A 10,443-nucleotide genomic window follows, 5' to 3' on the forward strand; every position below is an offset into this window, starting at 1 on the left:
ATAGCAAAGTGGGAAAGAGGTTGGATAGGATAAAAGTAGAGAGAGAAAAAAAGAAGAAAGAGAAAGAGAAAAAAGAGACAAGAAAAAATAGAAAAGCAAAAATCAAAAAATAAAAAGTGTAATGATTAAAAATATGCAGATTGAAAATGAAATATTCAGAGAAGAACGTGGGTATAATGAGAGAATGGGAGGGATATAAAGGAGACATGAAAACCTTAAAAATAAAAATACTTAAAATATTATATAGGTATAAAGAGGTAATACTGCTAGGAATTTAAGTCTAAGAGGCTTTGAATTGAGTAATAAATTTGTGGATTAAATGTGTACACAATGGGGGATAAAGTCTAATAATCGACTATGGGTATATCTGAGGATGTGCAGAACAACAATTAAGTCACACAAAGAAGAGCAAAAGAGCAGAAAAGGTGAAAAAAATGAGCAAAAAAGAAAAAAAATCAGACATTCAGTAGAGCTAAACAAAAAACAAAAATATTTTTTGAAAAGAAAGAACAAAAAAGAAAGAAAAACACACACACACATATACCCTTAAAATAAAAATTATAAGAGGAAGAGAAAAAAGTTACTAGTATAGAATTTTTTTTCAAAATGGTAAAAATTAAAAATTAAAAAAAAAGTTTTAGAAGAAAAATATTTTTATAAAAGGAACCAAAAAAAGAAGAAGAAGAAACAGAGAAAAAACAAGTTCTTTGATTTTTTTGGGAGAGGTTGGGAAGATCTTTTATATCCCTTGTGTCCATAACCAGCCTCTTGTTGGAGTCTCTGGTCTGCTTGTGGTATTTGATTTCCCTGTGGCTTAGTTGGTTTCTTAAGCAGTTTGTTTGAACAGGCAGAAAAATGCTATGTGTACAAAATATTTTGTGATCCTTTCCCCTGGCTAGTTCAATGGGAGGGAGATCTGCTTTGAGTATCACAAAAGAGGGAGATGGCTTTTTCCTCATGTTTGTAGATGCTCTGATGAGGCTAGGTTCTGGGTAGAGTTGAGGCCTTTCAGCAAACAGTAGCTTTTCCCTGAGGAGACTTTGTGAGAGACTCACAGAGCCCAGCCTCGAGCCACTCTCAGGGTTTATGTTTACTGAATTTCAATGGATTGTCCATGCTGCTAAAGAGAGGGGCAGCGTCTGGCTCTGATTACCCAGTGAAGAAACCCACTCCTGGGGCTGGCGGCCCGAGCTGGGTGACTTTTCCCTGGATGGAGCTGAGTTTGCCATGTCACTTTAGGATCTTGTGACCTGCTAAATGACTCTAGTTTTCTTCCAAGGCCTGTGTTTGAGCTAGCAGGTCAGCCAAGCTTTGTCAGTATCAAACATGGAGATCTCCTGTAATGGCGGGGAGGGGTGGCCTTCCCTCCTCTGCTCCCTGAGAAGGAGTGAGGACGTTAGGCTTCTACTCACACCGCATTTTGGTTCCTGGGTCATCTCTGGTCTGTGAACTGCAGGATGAAGATGTCTGCTCCTTGTCGGTTCTTGTTGGTGTTCAGTAGAATACACTCGCACGCCATGTCTGGCTCCTTTGTCCTGGACTCTCTGTGTTGCAGGTATGGTGGCTATTGCCACCTCCACCACCACTGTAGCCCGCAGTGGCGGCTGCTAGCAAGTGCTCAGATCTGTCTCCTTGCCTGGATTTTCCCTCTCTGGCCTAACTCTCTGAACTGTGATGGTACACTTGGTGTGTTTCTCTGGCTTAAGTCTGTTCGCTGGAACTCTAAAACTCCTTTCTCTCTCTGGCCTGACTCTCTGTCCTGTGATGGCACACTTGGTGTGATTCTCTGGCTTAGGAATGTTCACTGGAACTCTAAAACTGCTTTCTATGCGAGAGCTTGTTTAGATTCCAGCTTCTCCTCCGCCATCTTCCCAGAAAGAAAGATTGGACAAATGGGATTGTATGAAGTTGCAGAACTTCTGCAGGGCAAAGGACATAGCTAGCAAGATCAACAGAAAGCATACAGATTGGGAGAAGATCTTCACTAGCCATAAAACAGACAAGGGTCTCATATCTAAAATATACTTGGAACTCAAAAAATTAAATCCCCCAACAACAAATCCTCAAAGAAACAACTGCCCAATAAATAAGTGGGCTAAAGACTTGAAGAGAAACTTCTCTGAAGAAGAAAGAAGGATGGCCAATTGACACAGGAAGAAAAATGCTCAATCTCCCTAGCCATAAAAGAAATGCAAATCAAAACAACATTGAGATACCACCTCATCCCAGTTAGAATGGCTATAATCAAGAACTCTAACAACAACAGATGTAGGAGGGGATGTGGACAGAAGGGAACCTTACTGCATTGTTGGTGGGAGTGTAATCTTGTTCAACTACTTTGGAAAGCAGTATGAAGGTTCATGAAAAGACTTCACATAGACATCCCCTATGACCCAGCAATCCCACTTTTGGGCATTTACCCAAATGTTTACAAACAAGACCACACTAAAGCGACCAGCACAACTATGTTTATTGCAGCATTATTTACCATAGCTAAGATATGGAACCAACCCAGATGCCCCTCAGTAGATGAATGGATCAAGAAAATGTGGTATATATACACAATGGAATTCTATGCCTCCATCAGATAGAACGACATTGCCCCATTTGTTAGGAAATGGAAAAACTTGGAAAAAATTATATTAAGTGAAGTAAGCCAGGCCCAATGAAACATAGGTCCCATGGTTTCCCTTATTTGCAATATCTAGTATATGTATGAGTCAAGCGGAAAAGGTCAGATAATGTGATGTTAGGAAAATGAACCCTTAGATAGGTATTTTAATGGTTTTTTATTTCATGCATTTGTTTCTAATGCATTTATAATATTATTTCTTTGTTGCTTTGTATGTCCCTCCCCCACAGTATAACCCCTGCTTTCACTATATTTTATGTCAGTATAACTTGTGGAGGAGATGGGGAAAAACAAGTCGTTTAAGGATACAGGTGGACCTGTTGCAACAATGAGAAGTACAAGTTGTCATGTAGAAAACGAGCTTTACAACGTTGGTGTGGGGGGGAGGGGGGAGGATTAGGTGGGAGGGTAGGGGGGAGACTGGGAAGGGATGTGAAGTGTAAACAAAGGAGGAGGCTGCAATGTTTGATAAGAAATGTACGCATTATCCTGCCCATGTAATTGTAACCCCTCTGTACAGTATGTTCACAAAAAAAATTAAATTTGAAAAAAATTATATAAAACTCCTTTCTCTGCGAGAGCTTGATTAGCCTCCAGCTTCTCCTCCGCCATCTTTCCGGAACTCCTTATCATAGTAATTTTGAATTACATTTCTCTAATGATTTCAGTTCACAAACCATTAAGCCAGCATAGAAGTTGTATTAAACACAACTTTGTTAGCCCACTGGCGATTTTCAGGGCTTTATGAAAAGATGTCTATTCAGAACTTTTGTCCAATTTTAATCAAGTTTCTTGTTAATCTCATCTTTAATCTCTCCATACAAAATCAGTAATTAATTCAAGGTAGTAGATAGAAAAATATTAAGCCACTCCTAACATTTTTCAATTTTCAATAAAATGATATTGCTTAAATCATTTTCTGTTAATGCTTGAGACCATATAATTCAATTTATTTAGACCTTTAACAAGGCTATGTGCATTTTATTTATTTTACGTTAATTGTTCTTTCCAAAGTCTATGTGTCTAATTTCCCTTGCTCTCTTTCAGTCTCAAGTAGTTCAGATTTCAAACTGAAGAATAAATGGGAGGAAGCAAACAAAAAAAATACAGTTCCTCTCATCTGATGATGCCTCTACAAGAAGGAAGAAAGAGTTCCTACTTCTAAGGACCTATGCTAGGATATCAAAAAGAGAATTCATTCTTCTAGGTCTTCCTTAAAATGTAAACCCCAACATATCGTGAAGGTACTTTTATGTTTTACCAGTTTTTCACATTTTCATATGGACTTCACCTCAGTCTACAACATTCATTCATTATTCTTTCCCTGATACTTTTACACTACCAAGACGTAAGATATAAGATAACCAGTTTTATTTACAGAATAAGAAGTTATCACCCTGGTTTCCTTGGAAGCAGAACATGGTCAATAGATAACATTACTTCTGGTTTCTCACTACATGTAATGGTTTTTGTAATGCTTATTGCATTCTATTTAGTATTTAAAAAAAACTGTTGGCTAAACTCAAAGCTCCTTCACAGAAGTTTAGGTTAAGTACTTCACAAGTTTTATTTCCCTTAATTCTTAAGATAATATTTGTTATAATGCTAATGTTATTACCATTTTAGTGTTGGGAAAATTGTAATTAAATGCCTTAAGTAGATGACCCAAAGACATACAATGAGAAAGGAAATGAGGCAAAGTTTCCAAAAGCCTTTTAGCAGTACAAAAAAGGTAGGTAAAATCTCTCCAGTCTCTTACATTCTCAATTCAATATTCATATTGTCCAAGAAATAATAGCATAGCAATTAATGTCCATGGTGATTGTTTTCTGTTACATTTTGTCTTCAACACAGACTGTGTTGGTGAGATTGGGGTATCATGTAGAGAGTTGAGCTTATAAATTGAGGAAACTTCCAGTTTCCTTTTTAAAAAGTACTAAAACTTTTAAATATTATCATTAACTGACTTTTAAGAATCAAAAACCTAAAAAATTCATATACAATCACCCAAAATGCTTTCAAAGTAGGAGATGATAAAACAGGACCCTGTGAAGTAAATTTTCTTCTACTTTTGAAATTATTCTGAAAACCTTTGGCTGGATGGTCGCACCTGTAATCCTAACTCCTCCGGACATCTACTCAGGAGCCCGAGATCTGTGGATAACAGTTGGAACCCAATCAGGGCAAAATAAATTCATGAGATAATTTTTCAAAAATTTATTGAACTAGCATAGGGCCAAGAATGAAGATGTAGCTTATATAGTAGCTCACCAATCTAGAGAGGAAAGGCCTAGCAAGACCTTGAAGCCGCGATTTCAAATTCTGAGCATGCCAACAGAAATGCAATTTCCTGTACATGCATGCTACTTGCGCGCATGCGTGCACACACACACATACACACATACATCCATTCTAAATATCTTCATATCAGTGTTTTGCATTAATTTCTTTGTTAACGATATTATATAAGCAAAATAAAGGAAATAAACTCCTCCCTCTTAGAAAAGTTTTATACTTGTTATTGTAAAAATACTGTACACAGGTGTCATATTTACATGAGCTAGGTAATGAGAACAATTCCTAACAAGCATTGTTACCTCCTCCTTTATTTTTCCCCTACCATTCCTTCCCTCGCACCTCCACAAGTGCACTCCCCTCCCCCCTTCCCCTGCCTAAATTGTAACGTTCATTTTTCAGCATAGTGTCTTGTGCATCTCATTGTTACAATGGGTCAACCTGTATCCCTATTTAGGCATTTTGTTTTTTTCCTTCCTCTCCCCAAATTAGAAGAGCATATATACAAGATATAGGCGCATCAACTTCAAATACAGTGAAAACAGTTGTTATAGCATGGGGAGGAACCTATAAAAAGACACAAAAAATCACATTGCACATTATAAGTACATTAGAAACAATAGCAAAAAAGAGAAAAATTCTTGTATCCCTATCTTGGGTTTCATTTCCCGGAACATTATGTTATCTGGTCATATGGACATACCTTTTGACCTTTTCTGCTTATACTATACATATATTAGTTATTGAAAATTAAGGAAACCATGGGACCTGTGTTCTTTTGGATTTGGCTTACTTCACTTAATATTTTTTCCATATCTTTCCAATTTCTAACAAATTGGATGATGCCATTCTTTCTGATGGAGGCATAGAATTCCATTGTTTATATAAAACACATCCTCTTGATCCATTCTTCTGCTGAGGAGCATCGGGGTTGGTTCCATATCTTAGTTATCTTAAATAATGCGGCAATAAATGTAGTTGTGCTGGTAGTTTTCATATGGTCTTGTTTGTCATCATTTGGGTAAATGCCCCAAAGTGGGATTTCTGGATCATAGGGGAGATCTATGTGGAGCCATTTGAGGAACCTCCATACTAATTTCCAAAATGGTTGAAAAAGTTTACACTCCCACCAAGAATTCAGTAAGGTTCCCTTCTGTCCACATCCCCTCCAGCATCTATTGTTGTAAAACTATGGAATGCTTCAGGAATTTGCCTGTCATCCTTGCGCAGGGGCCATGCTAATCTTCTCAGTATCATTACAATGTTAGTTTATGTGATGCTGAATTGAGCACAGAATATTTTTTATATATAAAGTGTAATTGATTTTCTTAAACTAGGCAATTCAACAAAAAGTAAGTTTAGAAGAATTGTGAAATTTTAGAACCATGTACTTCTTACATAAGCACACATTTAAGAATAATGTCAAGATGGACATGTCAAAAACAAAATAATTCCAGATATTTGGGGTTCAAGAGATGTGTAGGGGAAATAATTCAATTGTTCTATACAAGGCACATGCCATAATGAACACAGCAGCAAGTGTTAAGGGTTGTTAAAAATTTTAGTGTTTTATATCTATTTAATTTTAGGATTATATGCCAAAATTAGGACTGTTTGGCAGGTATAAAATTTTCTATAATGTATTTAAGATTTATGTTAGCAGACATATAGTACTAAGTATATACATTTCAGAATTTATAGAAACTTTGTTAATGAGAAGTTGCAAAGTCTTTGTGTAAAGAAGCAGAATGAAGCGTTAAGGCTTGCTAACTACACAGTTCTTGTTAAAATTTAGGGATTCCTTACTTAATATTTTAGCGAGGAACAAGAGATGATATAAGCCATAAACAAATAATGAGATGAGCCATAAATAATAACCTTAGTGTGTAACTTTGAAGACTATTCATAGCCTATAAAAATCTTGTTGAACATCATAATCTTAGGCGGTTTAAAATGTACAGGAATATGAGAAAATAGAAAATCTAATATGTAGTGCACTTCAAATACTAAAAACACTGGTAATTGTTTTGTTTTTTATTTTATTAATCATTATTTAATTATTGGTTTTCTTTGTAGCATTGTTTTACTTGTTATATAATACAACTTTTTGTTAGTCATCATTAGGAGGTACTTTGAGAAGGTTACTGGGGTGGTCAAACCATTTTTTTAATAGGTGCATGTGAATTTACAACTAGGAAAATTAAGAACAAAATATTTATTAAAAAATGATCAAGTAGAGTCTGAATCAGGAGAGTTGATACATGTCCACAACTAAAATCTTAGCCCTAGGTTGAAGCAACAGTATTACAGATTTGAGGCCACAAATGTGAGAGACTGTGTTTTGTTTTGTTTTGTTTTATTTTGACTTTGTTGGTCATGGGGCTTGAACTCTGGGGCCTGAGTGCTGTTCCTCAGGCAAGGCTAGCGCTAACACTTGAGGCAGAGCACCATTTCCATCATTTTCTACTTATGTGGTGCTGAGGAATCAAATCCAGGGCCTCATGCATGAAAGGCAAGCACTCTACCACTGAGCCAACTTCCTAGCACTTGAGAGACTGTGTTTTTAAAAAAATCATCTAAACAACATTTTCCTTTTGCTTTGGGTTATATAAGGAAATATATAAATATCTTTTTCTATTTTTGTGAATTGTTGTACTTCTAAATTTATAGTAACTTCAGCCACTTTATCCTTTTCAAAGTCATGAAATATCTCTGAGAGTTTGCTGCTGTGAAGATCGTTTTTGCATTTATAATTTCTTCTGAGTCACTTTTATTTTTATCAACATAACTTTATATTTCATGTTGATGGATTACAAATATCAAATACCTACAAATGTACACATAGAGTCTAAAGATAGCAGTATGAATATTCTCATACAGCTCTGGTTTATCTATTATTCACTTTCAATATTATGATATTTCTCTCTCTCTTTCACTCTGTCTCATTTCCTCTCTTTCTCTTCCATGCCCCATGTCTGCTACTTAGAATTTCTGCTGGGCTACTATTATGCTTCAGGATCTACTGGTTTTGAGGGAACATGAAAGCAACCATCGGTTAACCTTGCATTCTTTAAGAGTTATGACAGTAACATGATATTATTCCTTGCCATTCTAAATGGTAAAATAACATATCTAGGAGTTCCTTTTCACTTTTACTTCTACTATAAATTTTATCTCATAGGAATCATTGGAATGGATAAGACACTTTAACCTGTGACCTAAAATTATTTTTCTTTTATTTTTTTAATCTTCTACAAGATTACTTTATATATTTTTAAAAATTTTGTTCTTTTTATTATTTTTTCTTTTTTATTGTGAAAATACTGTACAGAGGGGTTGTAATTACATGGACAAGATAATGAGTACATTTCTTATCAAGCATTGTAGCGTCCTCCTTTGTTTCTCCTTCCCAGAACTTCCAATCCTCCTTGTCCCCCATATCAAATACTCCCCCCAACCAAAGTAGTAAAGTTCGTTTTTCGACATAAGTACTTGTACATATTAGTGTTGCAATGGGTCCACCCGTACCCTTATTTAAACGAATTGTTTTTTCCCACCCCCCCCACAAATTATATCAACATCAAATACAGTGAAAGCAGGGGTTATACCGTGGGGGAGGGACATCCAAAGCAACAAAGAAATATTCTTTAAATATTTTAGAAAAAATCGCATTAAAAACATTTGAATATATATCTTAGGGTTCATGTCCCTAACATCAACCTATCTGACCTTTTCTGCTTGACTCAGACATATGCTAGTTGTTGCAAATAAGTTTAACCATGAAACCTATGTTTCTTTGGGCTTGGCTTACTTCACTTAATAGAATTTTTTCCTAGCCTTTCCATTTCCTAACAAATGGGGCAATGTCATTTTTTCTGATGGAGGCATAGAATTCCATTGTGTATATATACCACATTCTCTTGATCCATTCATCTACTGAGGGGCATGTGGGTTGGTTTCATGTCTTAGCTATGGTAAATAATGCTGCAATAAACATAGTTGTGCTGGTAGCTTTAGTGTGGTCTTATTTGTGATCATTTGGTGAAACGCCCAAAAGTGGGATTGCTGGGTCATAGGGGAGATCTATGTAGAGTCTTTTGAGGAACCTCCATACTGCTTTTCAACATGGTTGAACAAGTTTACTCTCCCACCAACAATGCAGTAAGGTTCCCTTCTGTCCACATCTCCTCCAACATCTAACAGCCTCTTCAGTAGATGTGCTGGAAAAATTGGTTAACTACTTGCAGAAAAATAGCTAGATCCTTATATATCACTCTGCACCAGAATCAACTCCAAATTGATCAAATACCTTGGAGTCAAATCAGACACTCTGAAAACATTACAGGATGGAAAAGGAGAAACCCTAGGTCTAATTGGCACAAGCCAAAATTTCCTTAATAGAGTCCCAGAAACACAACAAATCAAAGAAAATTTGGGCAAATGGGATTGCATGAAATTGCAGAGCTTCTGCATGGCAAAGGATATAGCTAGCAAGATCAATAGAATGTCCTCGGATTGGAAGAAAATCTTCACTAGCCATACAACAGACAAGGGTCTCATATCTAAAGTCTACCTGGATATCAACAAATTAAATCCCCCAACAACAAATCTTCAAAGAAACAACTACCCAATAAATAAGTGGGCTAAAAACTTACAGAGAAACTTCTCTGAAGGTGAAAGAAGGATGGCCAATAGTCACATGAATAAATGCTCAACCTCTCTAGCCATAAAAGAAATGCAAATCAAAGCAACATTGAGATACCACCTCACCCCAGGTAGAATGGCTATAATCAAGAATTTTTTTCCTTTTACAAGCAACCTTTTTTCTTTTATTATCAGTTAGTAACTACCTGTAATGAAAAAAAGCTATCCTATGGAAAGTAGACCGAAGTTGTTCACAGGGATGGTCAAAAACTAATGGGGGAAGTGAGTACAAAGGACATCCATAATAGATCACAGATCTGCAGAGCAATTTATCATGTACATTTTGTGAGAATGACAATGTGCTAGGAACTATAGATTGAATCACTGAACATCTGATATACATATATATGCACATATATTTATATTTGTATATTCATTTATATATGCATATATGTGTGTATATGCCCTTATGTAGGTTCACTTGCACGTTAGCATACACACAAATACACACATACATATACACATGTAAACGTGCACACATAGAGAAAGATACATAATTATAGCCAACACAAGTTTCACTAGTTGTTGAATATGCCTTAGATGGAATGCTTGGAACCATTTCAAATTTGATAATTGCAATTCGAAGCTATTCCAAGTAGATAAACCTAGGAGATTCTTTTCTCCACTCTTGGTAAAAGGAAGAAGTGAAAGTGTGGCTCAGGTCTATAGATTAAACATAGAGAATTAAAGCCCAGGTAGAGCTCAAGGCCAGGAGTTCAAATCCCAGTACCTGCACAATATAAAAAAAAGGAGTCCTTTGTCTTTGAAAAGGGATATTTTTCCAAAAATGAATACCCAGGACAATTTTCAAG

General features: G+C 36.0%; 1 non-coding gene across 1 annotated transcript; it reads right to left on the reverse strand.

Annotated features, from left to right (window-relative positions):
* Positions 1 to 6,112: 6,112 nt before the first annotated feature.
* Positions 6,113 to 6,219, reverse strand: LOC122101432. Its single transcript, XR_006146378.1, has one exon. It is a non-coding gene; the product is annotated as a U6 spliceosomal RNA (small nuclear RNA).
* Between the last annotated feature and the right edge of the window lie 4,224 nt (positions 6,220 to 10,443).

This window comes from Dipodomys spectabilis, unplaced genomic scaffold (assembly GCF_019054845.1).
Source record: "Dipodomys spectabilis isolate Male_0828 unplaced genomic scaffold, ASM1905484v1 ptg000662l, whole genome shotgun sequence".
Taxonomy (NCBI): domain Eukaryota; kingdom Metazoa; phylum Chordata; class Mammalia; order Rodentia; family Heteromyidae; genus Dipodomys; species Dipodomys spectabilis.